Below are 17,539 nucleotides of genomic sequence, written 5' to 3' on the forward strand. Positions count from 1 at the left end.
CTCATCCAGTCTGCAGACCCTCAGGCCACCACAGAGACTCCAGCAGCCCATCCTTCCGGTGATGACACTCCTTCACACCCATCTTGAGTGAGCATCGAGGACGATGCTTTGTTTTAAGTGTGGGGAGGTAGCCATCCCTGGCATATCTTTTTGGTGAACCACTACAGACTCTTTTTATCTTATCTTATTTATTTTTCTGTATTTTTATCTTTGTTTTTTATTTTTTAGTACTTGGACATTGTTCTTTTGCTGTATTTTTACTCTATTTCTGCATTTTGCACTTTAGTTTATACCTTAGCCAGTTAGTTTAGTTGCAATTCTAACTTATTAGTTATAGAAAATGTGGATTAATTAGTATAGTTTACCCTTTTAGCATATGATAGTTTGGTTTAAATTAAAAATAAAAATGGTGTAAACTGGAGACTTTAACATAATCAAAACAATCCACACACCTTGTATATATAGCATTACATGTTAGTTAATTAACAACATTTCATCAAGGAACAACACTAAAACTTTAAAGCCACCCAAAAAATTTTTATTGAGAATAATGGGAACTCTTAATTCTTACTTGCATGACATGTACAACTGATATATGCTTTTTGAGATGGAGAACACACAGCCTATGAGTTTTGAGCTTAATTGTATGGTTACATTTGATGATCGGATAATTTATACGCTTTTTGGCATTGTTTTTAATATGTTTTTAGTATATTTTAGTTAGTTTTTATTATGTTTTTATTAGTTTTTAAATAAAAATCACTCTTCTGGACTTTACTATGAGTTTGTGTATTTTTCTATGATTTCAGGTATTTTCTGGCTGAAATTGAGGGACTTGAGCAAAAATCTGATTCAGAGGCTGAAAAAGGACTGCAAATGCTGTTGGATTCTGACCTCCCTGCACTCAAAGTGGATTTTCTGGAGCTATAGAAACCCAATTGGCGCGCTCTTAATTGCGTTGAAAAGTAGACATCCTGGGCTTTCCAGCAATATATAATAGTCCATACTTTGCCCGAGATTTGATGGCCCAAAGAGGCGTTCCAAGTCAGCTAAAGAATTCTGGCGTCAAAACGCCCAAACTGGCACAAAAGCTGGCCTTTAACTCCAAGAAAAGTCTCTACACATGGGAGCTTTAATCCTCAGCCCAAGCACACACCAACTAGGTTCGGAAGAAGATTTATGCATTAATTACTCATTTCTGTAACCCTAGGCTACTAGTTTTCTATAAATAGGACCTTTTGCTATTGTATTTTCATCTTTGGACGTTTAGTCCCTAAACCTTGGAGGCTGGCCATTTGGCCATGCTTACACCATTATCACTTTTGTATTTTTAACGGTAGAGTTTCTACACACCATAGATTAAGGTGTGGAGCTCTGCTGTTCTTCATGAATTAATACAATTACTATTGTTTTTCTATTCAACTCAAGTCTATTTCTTATCCAAGAACATGATGAATGTGATGATTATGTGACACTCAACACCATTCTCACCTATGAACGCATGATTGACAACCACTTCCGTTCTACATGCAAACAAGCTTGAATGTGTATCTCTTGGGTTTCTAATCTAAGATTGGAACCTTCGTGGTATAGGCTAGAATTATTGGTGGCCATTCCTAAGATTCGGAATGTCTAAACCTTGTCTGTGGTATTCTGAGTAGGATCTAGGAAGGGATGACTGTGACGAGCTTCAAACTCGCGATTGTTGGGCGTGTGACAGACACAAAAGGATCAATGGATCCTATTCCAACATGATCGAGAACCGACAGATGATTAGCCGTGCAGTGACAGCGTGCGTAGAACATTTTCACTGAGAGGACGGGAAGTAGCCATTGACAACGGTGATGCCCAACATAAAGCTTGCCATGGAAAGGAGTATGAATGATTGCAAGAAGGCAATGGGAAAGCAGAGGTTCAAGAGGAACAAAGCATCTTCATACGCTTATCTGAAATTCCTACCAATGAATTACATAAGTATCTTTATCTTTACTTTATGTTTTATTTATCTTTTAATTATCCATCCTCCATAACCATTTGAATCCGCCTGACTGAGATTTAAAAGATGACCATAGCTTACTTCAAGCCGACAGTCTCCCTGGGATCGACTCTTACTCATGTAAGGTATTACTTGGACGACCCAGTACACTTGCTAGTTAGTTGTACGGAATTGTGACAAAGTGTGCTTCACATTTGAGAGCTCCAAGTCTTTGGTGCTATTGTTGATGATCACAATTTTGTGCACCAACATTCAAACCATAATTTTATTCCTGTGTGTTTTGCCCTTCTTTTTTATTCTGATGTTCTTTACTTTGTTTTAATCTATATGTCCAATTATAGAATATAGATACATACTAAGAGATGATTGAGGCCATCATTTGAATTTTTTCTCACTTATCCCAAATTAGCCTACCTTTTTACATCACCCTTGTTAGCCCCCTTGAGCTTTTAAATCCCCTTCTATTCTATAACCACATTACAATCCTTAAGTAGAAAAATAAAATAAAAATCCCAAGTTGAATCCTTGGTTAGCTTAAGATAGAAATTATGTATTCTTTAAGTGTGGGGAATTTTTATGGGAACATGGGATGATAGAAACAAAGTAGGAATTTAAAAGGGGATAAGATGTTTCAAAATAAAAATTTGGGAAGCATGCTCATGTGAAATCAAAACAATTACCAGATGCATTGAAAAAAAATTTAATTTATAAAGGGGATACAAAAATTCCCCAATTGTAAAATAAAAAGAATCAATGCACATGGGACAAAGTTAAAATTAATGCATGAGTTTGCACTGCAAAGTGGAAAAAAATTTTGGGCAAATAGGTTAAGAAACTTTGATTTATAAAATATGTATGTTAGGTGAGATCTTAGACTAATCAAGGATTCACTTATTAGCTCACTTAGCCTTATACATATACCCTTACCTTTACCATGGCCCCATTACAACCTTGAAAAAGACCTCATGATTTTTGTATGTCTGTATTCTATAATTGTTGATTGGTTAGATGAAGAACAAAGTTATAGAAAGTAAGGATAAAAAGAAGAATAGAGTGATTAACCCAATAAACACTGAGTGACTAGAGAGTAAACACAAAATCCAGTGAGGGTTCAATAGCTCATCACCATATATCTCTGCTTAAATTGTTAATTGTCTTGCAAGTTTGTAAAATATTTTTGCCCATCCCAATTGTTAAAGTGCTTTAACATTATCTAGGGTTTGGCTATGCATATATGATTCCTTGAGGATGTGAATTAATTTGACTACATGTAAGTTTTATATACAAGTGAATAACAATTAGAATTACATGATTCATTTAGATAGTTGCATTTAGAATAGATTGCATTGCATGAGATTCCACCACTTTAACCTTACTTTACTCTTTATCTTGGATTTAGCATGAGGACATGCTATTGTTTAAGTGTGGGGAGGTTGATAAACCCATATTTTATGATATATATTGTGCTCAATTTAAGTGATTTACTCAACCCTTCACCCACTTATTCATGTAAATTGCATGGTTTTACTTTCCCTTCCTTATTATGTGATATATGTAAAAAACATGTTTCCTATGCTTTAAAAATAATTATTTTAATTACCTTTTATTACCATTCGATGCCGTGATTTGTGTGTTGAGTAGTTTCAGATCTTCTAAGGCAGGAATGACTTAAAGGATGGAAAAGAAAATATACAAAAATGGAAGGAAAGCACAAAATGGAGTTTTTGAAGAAACTAGCAGCGACGCGAACGCATGGACGACGCGGCCGTATGCCTAGCGCGAAAAGGCAGCAACGCGAACGCATGACTGACGCGGACGCGCGCCTTGAGCAGAATACAGATGACGCGTACGCGTGACCGAAGCGAACGCGTGATAAGGAAAACTCCCAGATGACGCGACCGCGTGACCCACGCGGACGCGTGACAGACGCCACGCACCAGAAACTACAAAAAACGCTCCCAGCAACTTTTGAAATGCTTTTTGGCCCAGATCCAAGTCCTGAAGGCGCAGATTAGAGGTTATAAAGTGGGGGAATACATCCATTCATAGAGAGCCTTCAATTATTTACTTTTCATAGTTTAAATGTAGTTTTTAGAAAGAGAGGTTCTTTCCTCTCTCTTAGGTTTTAGGATTAGGATTCCTTTTAAGGATTTAGAATTTCAACTCTTCATCAGGTTCAATATTTCTTTTACTTTATATTTCTCTTTTACTTTTAGATACTTTAATTCTATCCTTTAATTACTTATGTTGCCAGATTGGCTTATGAACTCTTTATGTTTAGATTGATTTTCTCTTATTTAATACAATTGAGGTATTTCAGATCCAAGATTCTTATTTAACTTTTTATATTATTGGCTTTAATTGATTAACTGGAAGCTCTTGAGTTATCAACTATCCGTGATTGGTTGTTATGTCGGCTAAATTGACTGGTATTCCACTAACTCTAGTCTTTCCTTAGGAGTTGGTTAGGACTTGGGAATCTAACTAATTAGTTCACTTGACTTTCTCTTGCTTTCATAAGGGTTAACTTAGTGGGATTAACTTCCATTCTCATAGGAGTAACTAGGATAGGACTTCCGAATTTTCATACCTTGCCAAGAGTTTATTTTACAGTTATTTATTTATTTTATTTGTCATTTAAATTACTTGTTCCTTACCTTTAAAACCCCCAATTTACAAAACTCATAACCATTAATAAGAAAATACCTCCCTGCAGTTCCTTGAGAAGACGACCCGAGGTTTAAATACTTCGGTTATCAATTTTAAAGGGGTTTGTTACTTGTGACAACCAAAACGTTTGTACAAAGGGATTTTCTGTTGGTTTAGAAACTATACTTATAATTTGATCATATTTTTATATTTCTTTACCGATAAAAAATCAATCGTCAAAATGGAGCCGTTGTCGGGGAACTGCAAACGTGTTCCTTATTATTGGTTATTGTAAATATTTTTCTTTTATTTGCTTATTTGTTTTTGTTTTTCCCTTTTTATTTTAGCTACTATGAATTCTCACCCCTCTTGCTTTGAGTTTGGTTCTGAATTTGTTGAAGGAAACGAAAGTTAAAGCAGGAACATGCATCAAGGTCAGAGCAATCAAAGATGGATGGAGCCAAGAGGATCTGATCAACCCTTTAGGCAACATAACCCTCAAAGATATCATGGACGAGGACCACTATACAATGCATACCAAGCTAATAGACATGGTGGACCACCTTGAAATTACCAACAAGCCCCACCCTGTGCTTATAGACCATCCTCTTAACATAGATTTGGACCACCACACTCACAAGTTCTTTTTCACCATTCACCACCATATGACCCTTACCCACCACAATCCCAATCCAATTACTCCCAAGAACCACCACATTATTATTTTGAACCCTCTCCCTCAACCAGTGAACCCTCATACCCACCCCAACCTCCAATGAATGACAAACTTCGTGTTCTTCTTCAAGGAAAAGCAAGGATACAAAAGGGCATACTGGAACTCACTACTGCCTTAACCGAGGTAGTAAATATAATAGCCTCCCGATATCTGAGAACTCAAAGTACTCCCATGGCTGCATGTGGAGAATCAAAAGAAGAGCGTAGCATTAAGGAAACACTAGAAACTCCGGTGGACAATGAGGAGCATGGCTTTGTATTGGAACAAGTAGAGGAAGCCATGATAGCTATAGAGGAAGAAGTGGTTGAAGATTTAGGAGATGCTGAACCTCCATGGGAATCAAGAACTGTAAAGGATTCCGCTGAGAAGTCCGAAATTGATGCCAAGGAGGACAGTGCACAACCTCCAATGCATATACCTTGTGAAAAATTGGACGGAACAGACCAAGAAGTTGATTCCATGGGCAGTGATGATCATGGATCAAGCTCTCCTAGTCATGAACTTGCATCCGCAATTGAATTCCTTGAGCCTGAAGAACCTTATCCAAGTGAATACGAAGATGACGTCGTGGTAGATTTCTCTCAACCTCCGACGTATGACTTAAGTGATGAGGAAGACATAGAAGACTTTGATCAGGCGCAGTTGCAGTTGAAGAGTTTTGCAAAGAAGTGGAGGAATTCACAGAAGAATACAAGGGAGTAGAGCTTACAGAACCACTGGAAACACCTGTCCCAAGGCCATTACCACCTAATACAAGCTTCAAGTGGGTACAATCCTTAACCTTTATCTTTACTTTTCCACTTGAATATGGTTTGCTTGAAATAGATGGCCAGCTTGGAGCTCTCTGCGGCTTTAAGAGCAAGAGAGAAATGGCTCGTACTCAGAGCTGGTGTACAAGATTCAATAAGGTTCCACGCTTCAATTTGAAGTGCACGGATTGGTACCAACTTCAATTGAATGGGTCTCGGAAGACGTTTGGTCATCTTGGTGAGAATACAATTTCTAAACCACCCGGATCGAAGAGTATAGATCAAGACAACGGCAGATCTAAAGGCAAAGTTTGGAATCCTGGAATCTATTCTGACATTCGTCACCCCGAGAGCCTGAGAATCTGTTTGAAGCTGCTCAAAAGCTTTACATGCCTAGTTTGGGACCCCGGAGGCTGTTGGCATTCCAAACATTGGTGGAGATTTCTGGATGAATTTAAGCATAAGCCACCATAACAGCTCATCCAATGTCCAACTTAAGGACTTTAACTAAAAGTGCTAGGTGGGAGACAACCCACCATAGTATGGTCGTTTCTTTTTCAGTTTTATTTCGTTTTGTTTATTTTTATATTATATTATTTTTATTGAACCTGAATATTATTCATAAGCATTGCATACTACATAATTGCATAATTGCATAAAAAAAAAGGGGTGCAACGTGACCGTGTTGCTAACGCGTTCGCATCAGTAGCGAAAAACACCTCCCACGCGTTCGCGTCAATCATGCGAACGCGTGATCTGGAAATCGGCGTAAAAATCTAACGCCCAGAAATCTGGGCTGGAATCGTGCGGCTGGTGTGCGTTTAGCACAAAATGGCCCACGCGTTCCCATCCCTGATGCGAACGCGTCACTTGCAAAACACCCATCCCACGCGAAAGCGTGAGCGACACGTTCGCGTCGCATAGATATTATGGCAGCCCAATGGAGACAGAGAGTTGCGCTGAAACGACGATGGAATTGTGCGTTTAGCACAATTTCTAGCAATGCGCTCGCGTGCCTCACGCAACTGCGTCATTCATCCTTTTACCCATTCCATGCGATCGCGTCACTCACGCGATCACGTCAACCCCATTCCACCCTAGCCACGCGATCGCGTGTCCCACGCGTTCGCGTGGATTCAAATCCATTAACCCTAGTGACGCGAAACCCTACCCCCATCGCACCCCATTCTCTTCCCCCAAACCCCCCCCACTGCTCCCTCTCTGCCCCCACCACCCATTACCACCACCACTACCCTCAACCACCCAGACCCACCACCACGACCACCCCCCTCCTTCTTCCTTCTCCCCCCTTCTCTTTCCTTCTCTCCTACCCTCATCCAGTCTGCAGACCCTCAGGCCACCACAGAGACTCCAGCAGCCCATCCTTCCGGTGATGACACTCCTTCACACCCAGCTTGAGTGAGCATCGAGGACGATGCTTTGTTTTAAGTGTGGGGAGGTAGCCATCCCTGGCATATCCTTTTGGTGAACCACTACAGACTCTTTTTATCTTATCTTGTTTATTTTTCTGTATTTTTATCTTTGTTTTTTTTTTTCAGTACTTGCACACTGTTCTTTTGCTGTATTTTTACTCTATTTCCGCATTTTGCACTTTAGTTTATACCTTAGCCAGTTAGTTTAGTTGCAATTCTAACTTATTAGTTATAGAAAATGTGGATTAATTAGTATGGTTTACCTTTTTAGCATATGATAGTTTGGTTTAAATTAAATATAAAAAGGAAGTAAACTGGAGACTTTAACATAATCAAAACAATCCACACACCTTGTATATATAGCATTACATGTTAGTTAATTAACAACAATTCATCAATGAACAATACTAAAACTTTAAAGCCACCCAAAAAATTTTTATTGAGAATAATGGGAACTCTTAATTCTTACTTGCATGACATGTACAACTGATATATGCTTTTTGAGCTGGAGAACACACAGCCTGTGAGTTTTGAGCTTAATTGTATGTTTACATTCAAACCATAATTTTATTCCTGTATGTTTTGCCCTTCTTTTTTATTCTGATGTTCTTTACTTTGTTTTAATCTATATGTCCAATTATAGAATATAGATACATACTAAGAGATGATTGAGGCCATCATTTGAATTTTTCCTCACTTATCCCAAATTAGCCTACCTTTTTACATCACCCTTGTTAGCCCCCTTGAGCTTTTAAATCCCCTTCTATTCTATAACCACATTACAAGCCTTAAGCAGAAAAACAAAATAAAAATCCCAAGCTGAATCCTTGGTTAGCTTAAGATAGAAATTATGTATTCTTTAACTGTGGGGAACTTTTATGGGAACATGGGATGATAGAAACAAAGTAGGAATTTAAAAGGGGATAAGATGTTTCAAAATAAAAATTTGGGAAGCATGCTCATGTGAAATCAAAACAATTACCAGATGCATTGAAAAAAAAATTTAATTTATAAAGGGATACAAAAATTCCCCAATTGCAAAATAAAAAGAATCAATGCACATGGGACAAAGTTAAAATTAATGCATGAATTTGCACTGCAAAGTGGAAAAAAAATTTTGGGCAAATAGGTTAAGAAACTTTGATTTATAAAATATGTATGTTAGGTGAGATCTTAGACTAATCAAGGATTCACTTATTAGCTCACTTAGCCTTATACATATACCCTTACCTTTACCTTGGCCCCATTACAATCTTGAAAAAGACCTCATGATTTTTGTATGTCTGTATTCTATAATTGTTGATTGGTTACATGAAGAACAAAGTTATAGAAAGTAAGGATAAAAAGAAGAATAGAGTGATTAACCCAATAAACACTGAGTGACTAGAGAGTAAACACAAAATCCAGTGAGGATTCAATAGCTCATCACCATATATCTCTGCTTAAATTGTTAATTTTCTTGCAAGTTTGTAAAATATTTTTACCCATCTCAATTGTAAAAGTGCTTTAAAATTATCTAGGGTTTGGCTATGCATATATGATTCCTTGAGGATGTGAATTAATTTGACTACATGTAAGTTTTATATACAAGTGAATAACAATTAGAATTGCATGATTCATTTAGGTAGTTGCATTTAGAATAGATTGCATTGCATGAGATTCCACCACTTTAACCTTATCTTACTCTTTATCTTGGATTTAGCATGAGGACATGCTGTTGTTTAAGTGTGGGGAGGTTGATAAACCCATATTTTATGATATATATTATACTCAATTTAAGTGATTTATTCAACCCTTCACACACTTATTCATGTAAATTGCATGGTTTTACTTTCCCTTCCTTATTATGTGATATATGTGAAAAACATGTTTCCTATGCTTTAAAAATAATTATTTTAATTACCTTTTATTACCATTCGATGCCGTGATTTGTGTGTTGAGTAGTTTTAGATCTTCTAAGGCAGGAATGACTTAAAGGATGGAAAAGGAAAGATACAAAAATGGAAGGAAAGCACAAAATGGAGTTTTTGAAGAAACTGGCAGCAACGCGAACGCATGAACGACGCGGCCGTATGCCTAGCGCGAAAAGGCAGCGACGCGAATGCATGACTGACGCGGATGCGCGCCTTGAGTAGAATACAGATGATGCGTACGCATGAACGAAGCGAACGCATGATAAGGAAAACTCCGAGATGACGCGACCGCCTGACCCTCGCGGATGCGTGACAGACGCCACGCACCAGAAATTGCCGAAAACGCTCCCAGCGATTTCTGAAACCCTTTTTAGCCCAGAACCAAGTCCAGAAGGCACAAATTAGAGGTTATAAAGTGGGGGAATGTATCCATTCATAGAGAGCCTTCAATTATTTACTTTTCATAGTTTAGATGTAGTTTTTAGAAAAAGAGGTTCTCTCCTCTCTCTTAGGTTTTAGGATTAGGATTCCTTTTAAGGATTTAGAATTTCAACTCTTCATCAGGTTCAATATTTCTTTTACATTATATTTCTCTTTTACTTTCAGATACTTTAATGCTATCCTTTAATTACTTATGTTGCCAGATTAGCTTATAAACTCTTTATGTTTAGATTGATTTTCTCTTATTTAATGCAATTGAGGTATTTCAGATCCAAGATTCTTATTTAACTTTTTATATTATTGGCTTTAATTGATTAACTGGAAGCTCTTGAGTTATCAACTATCTATGATTGGTTGTTATGTCAGCTAAATTGACTGGTATTCTACTAACTCTAGTATTTCCTTAGGTGTTGGCTAGGACTTGGGAATCTAACTAATTAGTTCACTTGACTTTCCCTTGCTTTCATAAGGGTTAACTAAGTGGGATTAACTTCCATTCTCATAGGAGTAACTAGGATAGGACTTCCGAATTTTCATACCTTGCCAAGAGTTTATTTTACAGTTATTTATTTATTTTATTTGTCATTTAAATTACTTGTTCCTTACCTTTAAAACCCCCAATTTACAAAACTCATAACCATTAATAAGAACATACCTCCCTACAGTTCCTTGAGAAGACAACCCGAGGTTTAAATACTTCGGTTATCAATTTTAAAGGGGTTTATTACTTGTGACAACCAAAACGTTTGTACGAAAGGATTTTCTGTTGGTTTAGAAACTATACTTACAACGCGATCATATTTTTATATTTCTTTACCGATAGAAAAACCGATCGTCAATGGTATGAGAACCGGAGGTTCTCAGTATGGTAACAGTACCCAGTGATGTAAGATATAAGACTCCGGGACGCTAGAGGCAATCCTAGAAGATCATATCCTTCACAATATTCATCTTAAAGCATAACTAAAACAGTAAAGCATAACTTAAAACCTTAACATATTTAAAAGGGGTAATCTAACTTAGTGATTTTCTAACTAACAACTCTCCACTGTCCCACAGCCGTCACCAACCTATCCTCCATGCGATCCCATCGTCACCGCCTTCCGAACCTCCTCAATCCCAGTAGAATACACAACTAATACAATGCAAGTAAAACACAAGTATAGGCATATATATCAAGTAAGTCAAATAGGCAATTAGGCATATTATACAAATAGGCAAGCAATTTCAAGTCGGCAAAGCAAACAAAAAGATAGAAGATGCATATGATGAATGTCTGTCTTACTGGCTGTGATATCACAATGTTGGTTCAACTGCCAACCCGACACATCTCCATGGAAATGTCGCCCTTCGAAATCATAATGGGAACCCCCGAGATATGGTGCTCAGAACACCGTCCAGGATTTTGTGCCTGCGCACTCTAGTGATCCGAAGGGATGTGAGCGGGATACTCTTGCCACGGACCTCACATCTCAACGTAAGCGGGACAAACTACCGCACTTACACTGCCGCCGCTACCTCGACAGGCGGGATCCAACCGCCGTCCCTGCCGGGCGCATAGCGTCTCAACAATCTCAATTTTAAAATGTTACATCAGTGGTTCTGAAAAATTCATTATTTCATTATATCAATAATTCATCGTTTCAAACTCCGAGTCCTCGACTCATCTCAACCACTGTCAATTCACAATTTCCCCGAACTCATTTATTTATCAGTTCTCAATTCATATATCTCTCTCCCTTCTCACTCCACCAAACCCACCTTCAGTATACAAGAAACCTAAGCCTCCGTTCTCTAACTTTTCAAGGCATAACCAAATTAAATCTATGAGGACCTTTTCCCATGTTTTGATAACCGAAAATAAGCCAAAGATTCTTAAATAGGTGTCACAGAAGTTTACAAGCTTGTTGGGAAGGTGAAACAGTTAAAAACAAGAATTTAGTTGAAAAACAGTGCAGGTGTGTACGCACAGGGGTGTGTGTGCGCACGCCCAAGAGGATTTTCAAAATGTGTGCGTACGCACAGCTGTAAAATTTTCCAATTCTGTTTGTTCGCACAAGGCATGTGAACGCCTTCAACAGAATGCACCTTCCAACGTGTGCGTGCGCACAGGGCTGTGCGTGCGCGCAGCTTGCCAAACTTCGTTGGTTGTGTGTGCGCACAGGGCATGCTAGCGCTCCCATCAGTAGCCATGTCTCCGTGTGTGCGTGCGCACAGGTTCAAAAATTCACGGGGTGCGCGTGCGCACAAGGTTGTGCGTGCGCACACAAACCAGAAATCACAAATTCTGCAGCATTCACAGAATTCATATTTTGACACCAAACTTTGAATGATCATAACTTTCACTACAAAAATCTAATTTTACAAACTTTATATCTATTTAAAGATTTTTCAATGAAATTTAATTTAAAACAATTTCAACAAATTTTGAAAATTGAGGCTCAGGTTATGATCCGTCAAAGTTTACCAAAAATTCATTTTTACCAAAAGGCACAAATTTCTCAATTCCTTGAAATATATAGCCAAAACCAAATCAAACCATCCCAAATTCCAACTTACATCAAAATCTACCTTTTTGTATCATAATTCACCCTTCATACCAATTTTCCACTCACATTACAATATCATCAACCTCAAACATCAAATATATCACACTAATACCATTTTTCAATCCACACAATTAGCCATCATCATCATGTCACTAACATTCATCATGATTAAACTCATTCAACCCCAATCTCACTCTTCAACATCATATTATCAACATTAACATCACAATTCATCAAAATATGTAAAACTCATCAATTCATCATACATCATATCTCAACAAATCAAACAACCAATACAATCCAATCCTATCCTATGGGTCACTAGCCTAAGTGTCTAAAAATATTATATATTACATAGAGGAAACCGAAACCATACCTTGGCCGATTCCCAATATGCCAAAACCCAAAATTGTACTCCAATTTAAGCTTCCAACCACAACCAAGTCACCAACCAACTCCAACAAGCATCAACAATTACCCCAAAGCTCCAATTAAGAGCCAATAATCACAATCTCAATCTATATACACATATTTTACAACAATTCAACCTAGGATTCATCGAATCCATAAAATTACAAGAGATTTGAATTGTTCACCTTATCCAATGATGATTGGGGCAAAAATCCAATAGTAATCAAGTGCTAGAGTGTACCTAAACACCCAAAATCACAAAATTTCACTCAACACAAAACCCAAAAACTCAAAATTCATAGGGCAGGAAACTGGACAGAGAATTTTGAGAAACTTACCACAAGGCTTAACTAGAAGTGACGGGCTCGGCGAGAGCTTCGTGTAGGTGAGAGCTTCGCGTAGCCGCCGATGGCACGCGAATCGGAGAATTGTAACTCAAGATATGATGGATTGAAGTTGTGTGTGAATAGTAACTTTTCTTTCTTCCTTTACCTTTCACTTCAGCCACTCACCTTGTGTGTGTGTGTCTGTGTGTTTATGGCTGATGGATTCATTAATGGAGTGTTATATATGTTGGGCTTGGGCCCAACTTGGGCCCGATCCAACCCGTTAGCATTTTTAGCCCGTTTGGCCCAACTTTGGGCCAAACCTTTATAATTAACGCTCGGTTTTTTACTTTAAATATTTTCTTGAGGTTTTCCACTGTTTTTAATTCTTCTCATACAGTACTGGACAGACTTAAACCGGTTTGACCGGTTCAGTTGCCGGTTCGCGGGTTTACTCGGTTTTTCACAGAAAATCATTTTCTGACTCAGAAAAATCTACTGAGCCCAAAAATCATATTTAAATCCTCCAATTCTCATTCTAAAGTTTTGGATCCTATTTTGGGCAATATTAATTATTAAATTAAACGGGTAATTAGTCGCGGTTCTTACATATGTAGGATCCTCAACATAATGCAAGAGTTCGTCAAATTTTTTAGATTAAAGGGAGTGCTCAATTAAGAGGGTTGATGAAACACGAGAGAGTCAATTATTCAAAAGACTCTAACTATGTACCAAAATATACTCTTGCACTAGTTTTGCGTCAACTATTACATTACTGGGCTACAGATCCGTATTTTAAGAACTGGTCGGCAGCAAATACTGTGAATTGAGCATCAAATGCTGGAAGTTTCATGCACAATGGTGGTTCCATATCGATGGGTGAACATGCACGCAAAATGGTAAGATAAAAATAGTTTAATTTTAGTCATGTTCTTATTATTTGTAATGTTTTCTTATTCTTTTTTTTCCTGTGGATTAAAACTATAATATTATAGGAGAAAGCTACGGGAGTAAAAGCTTCTCTAGAGGAGGTTTATACTAAATGCCACACCAAAAAGGACAAAAGTTGGATTGATTAAAGATCTGAGAAAGTCATTGTATGCATTACAAAAAAAAGGCCTATGGTCACGGCAAAAAACCGTGACCATAGCCAGTAAAAAGGGTGACCATAGATCTATGGTCACAGTTTTGGACCTATGGTCACGGTTTTTTACCGTGGCCTATTCTCTCGTGGCCATAGGTCTATGGTCACGGTTTTTTTATCTATGGTCACGGTTTCTATGGTCACGGTTTTAATTTTCAAATTCTAACACTTTAAGCCACGTTTTTTCATCGTGACCATAGGTTAATCTATGGTCACGCGTAAAAACCGTGACCATAGCCTCTATGGTCACCCATCCTTAAAACCGTGACCATAGCCTTATCTATGGTCACGGTTTTTGCCGTGACCATAGACTCTATGGTCACCCCTCCTTAAAACCATGACCATAGCCTTATCTATGGTCACGGTTATTGCCCTGAATATAGCTCTATGGTCACCCCACCTTAAAACCATGACCATAGCCTTATCTATGGTCACGATTTCTGCCGTGGTCATAGCCTCTATGGTCACCCCACTTAAAACTGTGACCATAGGTCTATCTATGGCCACGGTTTTTACCGTGACCATAACCTCTATGGTCACTCCACCTTAAAACCATGACCATAGTCTTATCTATGGTCACGGTTTTTGCCGTGGCCATAGCCTCTATGGTCACCCCACCTTAAAACCGTGACCATAGCCTTATCTATGGTCACGTTTTTTTCCGTGGCCATAGCCTCTATGGTCACCCCTCCTTAATACCGTGACCATAGCTTTATCTATGGTCACAGTTTTTGCCATGGCCATAGCCTCTATGGTCACCCCACCTTAAAACCGTGACCATAGCCTTATCTATGGTCACGGTTTTTGCCGTGGACATAGCCTTTATGGTCATCCCTCTTTAAAACCGTGACCATAGCCTATTTTGTTTTATTAGATTTATTTTTTTTTAAAGCATATCACATCCCAAATTTATGATAATCACAAAATAAATCTAAAAATGAAAAACTCAAGATATCTAAATCATAAAAATAATATTTTAAGCTAGATATATTTTTAGTCCAAACAACACAAATAAAAATAGAGTGTAATTTATCCATTACATCTAATACCAGGTAAAATCTGTTTACAAAAAGTACAGAACACATTAAAATATTACATTTAGATAACTAAAATATTTATATATGAGACCCATCCCATCTCATATTGCTACGGAAAATATTTTCTTCATATTATGTCCTCCTGGTAGCAAAAGAAATAAACATGTTAGACCAAAGAACATTGTACATCTGAAAGCGACAATAAAGAACATAATAACAAATAACCAAATGCACAAAAAAGTGTACACTATTAGTTTCTGTTTACATTTCCTCCTTTTTTGCTATTTCCAAAATTTTGCTAAAATAAAAGAGAACGAAATCACAAAAGAAACAAGCTTCAGATTCTGTTTCTAGAAAAATAAATTACCCTACCTTAAAACATTCATGTGCCAAAAAAGTAGGATCATGCTACTTGGGATAATTTCATTTCATGTTATTAAAAATGGCCAGCACACTGAAAATAAATGATAAAATAAAAGAGAATATGAAAATATTTTATGCTCAAGATGCAAATATGCAGACTTAGATGGCATAGAAGGACATTAATAAATCAACTACACCTCACAATATCCTATAATAATGAACTTCACTCATTGCTAGTACTAAGTATATACCGCATCAAGTAAACAAAAAGCTAAGCTTTCTTCCTATCAACAACTAATTTATCCAACAAACACAATATATAGACAGCGTGTGTGTACGGTGAATTGAGTGTAAATTGTCTTTTATTAATAATAAGATGAAAAGGTAGATCTGTAAATTGTATAAAGTTCATAGATAATTAGAGGCAAAGTTACAGAGGAGAGACAACTACCACAATAAAAGAATTCCTAATCTCTTAACTTCTTACCAATACGAAGCATCAATGACACATGCTAAAACAATAGAGAAATCAAAAGATCTTTACCCCACATCTACATACTGAAAAAACAAGCACCGACTAAGATATGAGCTAACACATGATAGCAAGCACCAACCAAAGATATGATGGTGAGTGTTTGTCTAACCATGCATATATGTATAGGCCATCCATGTTAAGTATTTGATCCCTTAAATTAAGCTATTGATTATTTACACTTGAACCTTTTTCAATTATTGGGTAGAATTAGAGTGAAGGAAAATATGTCAGCTTTTCAATCTTTTCCATTCTTTGAGGAAGATATACACACACCCATATTGGTAAATATAAAAGAATTAGAAACTCTTGCAAATTAAAGCTATTGTTTAGCTATACTCCTTTTTGGTATTTTGTTGGAAATTCCTAAGACATCCAATACTAGAAGAGTAGAAGGATTTATATAATGCATTTCTGCAAATTAAAGAACAAATTGCATATTATACTTTATGTGCATCATTTTCCTTGCACTAAATTTCATACTCGTTTTGGAAGGAAATACTTTTTTGATCACATAATATAAAGATCGTCAAATAATTAGCTATACTCCTCAGCTTTTGCTTTATAATAAATATTTACCTAAAGTCTCCACTCCTTGGAATCGTGGATGCAATTGACCGAATTCCTTCAGTTCACCATCTATCAGTTAAGCAATGGATATACCTACAGGTCCAGTAGAAAGAAAAAATTGTTCTTCTAACAGGTCCTGGCTTATGCTATTTCAATTGTAAAGACTTTCAAGTTTCAGCCATATAGCGATTGTAGATGAACTACATAAGATGATAAGAAAAGCTTGTAAAAATGTAATAATGAATTCTGACCATTATATGTTAGCCACCAAGTTCGATGGTGACGGCACACCCTGCAGCAGCCCCAACAGCGACGACGACGAGGTGTAGCGGGCAAGCAGCGCCCCCTTCTCCGTCGCGTGCTTCCTTCTCCCCCTGTCCTCTCTCTTTCCGATCTCTCTTCCTCTCCTCTGGCGTACGACAGCAACAAAGCTCTTCACAGCTCCATGGACGACGACGGCGGCTGAACAGCTTCTCCCCCCCTCCGTTCTTCTCTTCTCTCTCGGAGTGGGTGAGTGCTTCGCGGGTGAGGGAGAGGGGTGGCGGCTGAAGGGCAGTAAAGAGAGTTATGACTTATGATTAGGGTTTGTAGGTTTTAATCTGGAAATAAGAATTTGAGTAATTTTAATAAACATTTTTAAATTAACAAAAATATCTAATTGTAATTGAAAATTATATAAATTCAAACTAA

General features: G+C 37.5%; 1 long non-coding RNA gene across 1 annotated transcript; it reads right to left on the reverse strand.

Annotated features, from left to right (window-relative positions):
* Positions 15,421-15,799, reverse strand: LOC110264645. The gene is made up of 2 exons (XR_002350820.1): positions 15,757-15,799; positions 15,421-15,526 (listed from the first exon to the last, which is right to left on the reverse strand). It is a non-coding gene; the product is annotated as an uncharacterized LOC110264645 (long non-coding RNA).

The sequence above is a fragment of the Arachis ipaensis genome, chromosome B07 (assembly GCF_000816755.2).
Source record: "Arachis ipaensis cultivar K30076 chromosome B07, Araip1.1, whole genome shotgun sequence".
In the NCBI taxonomy this organism is placed as follows: Eukaryota; Viridiplantae; Streptophyta; class Magnoliopsida; order Fabales; family Fabaceae; genus Arachis; species Arachis ipaensis.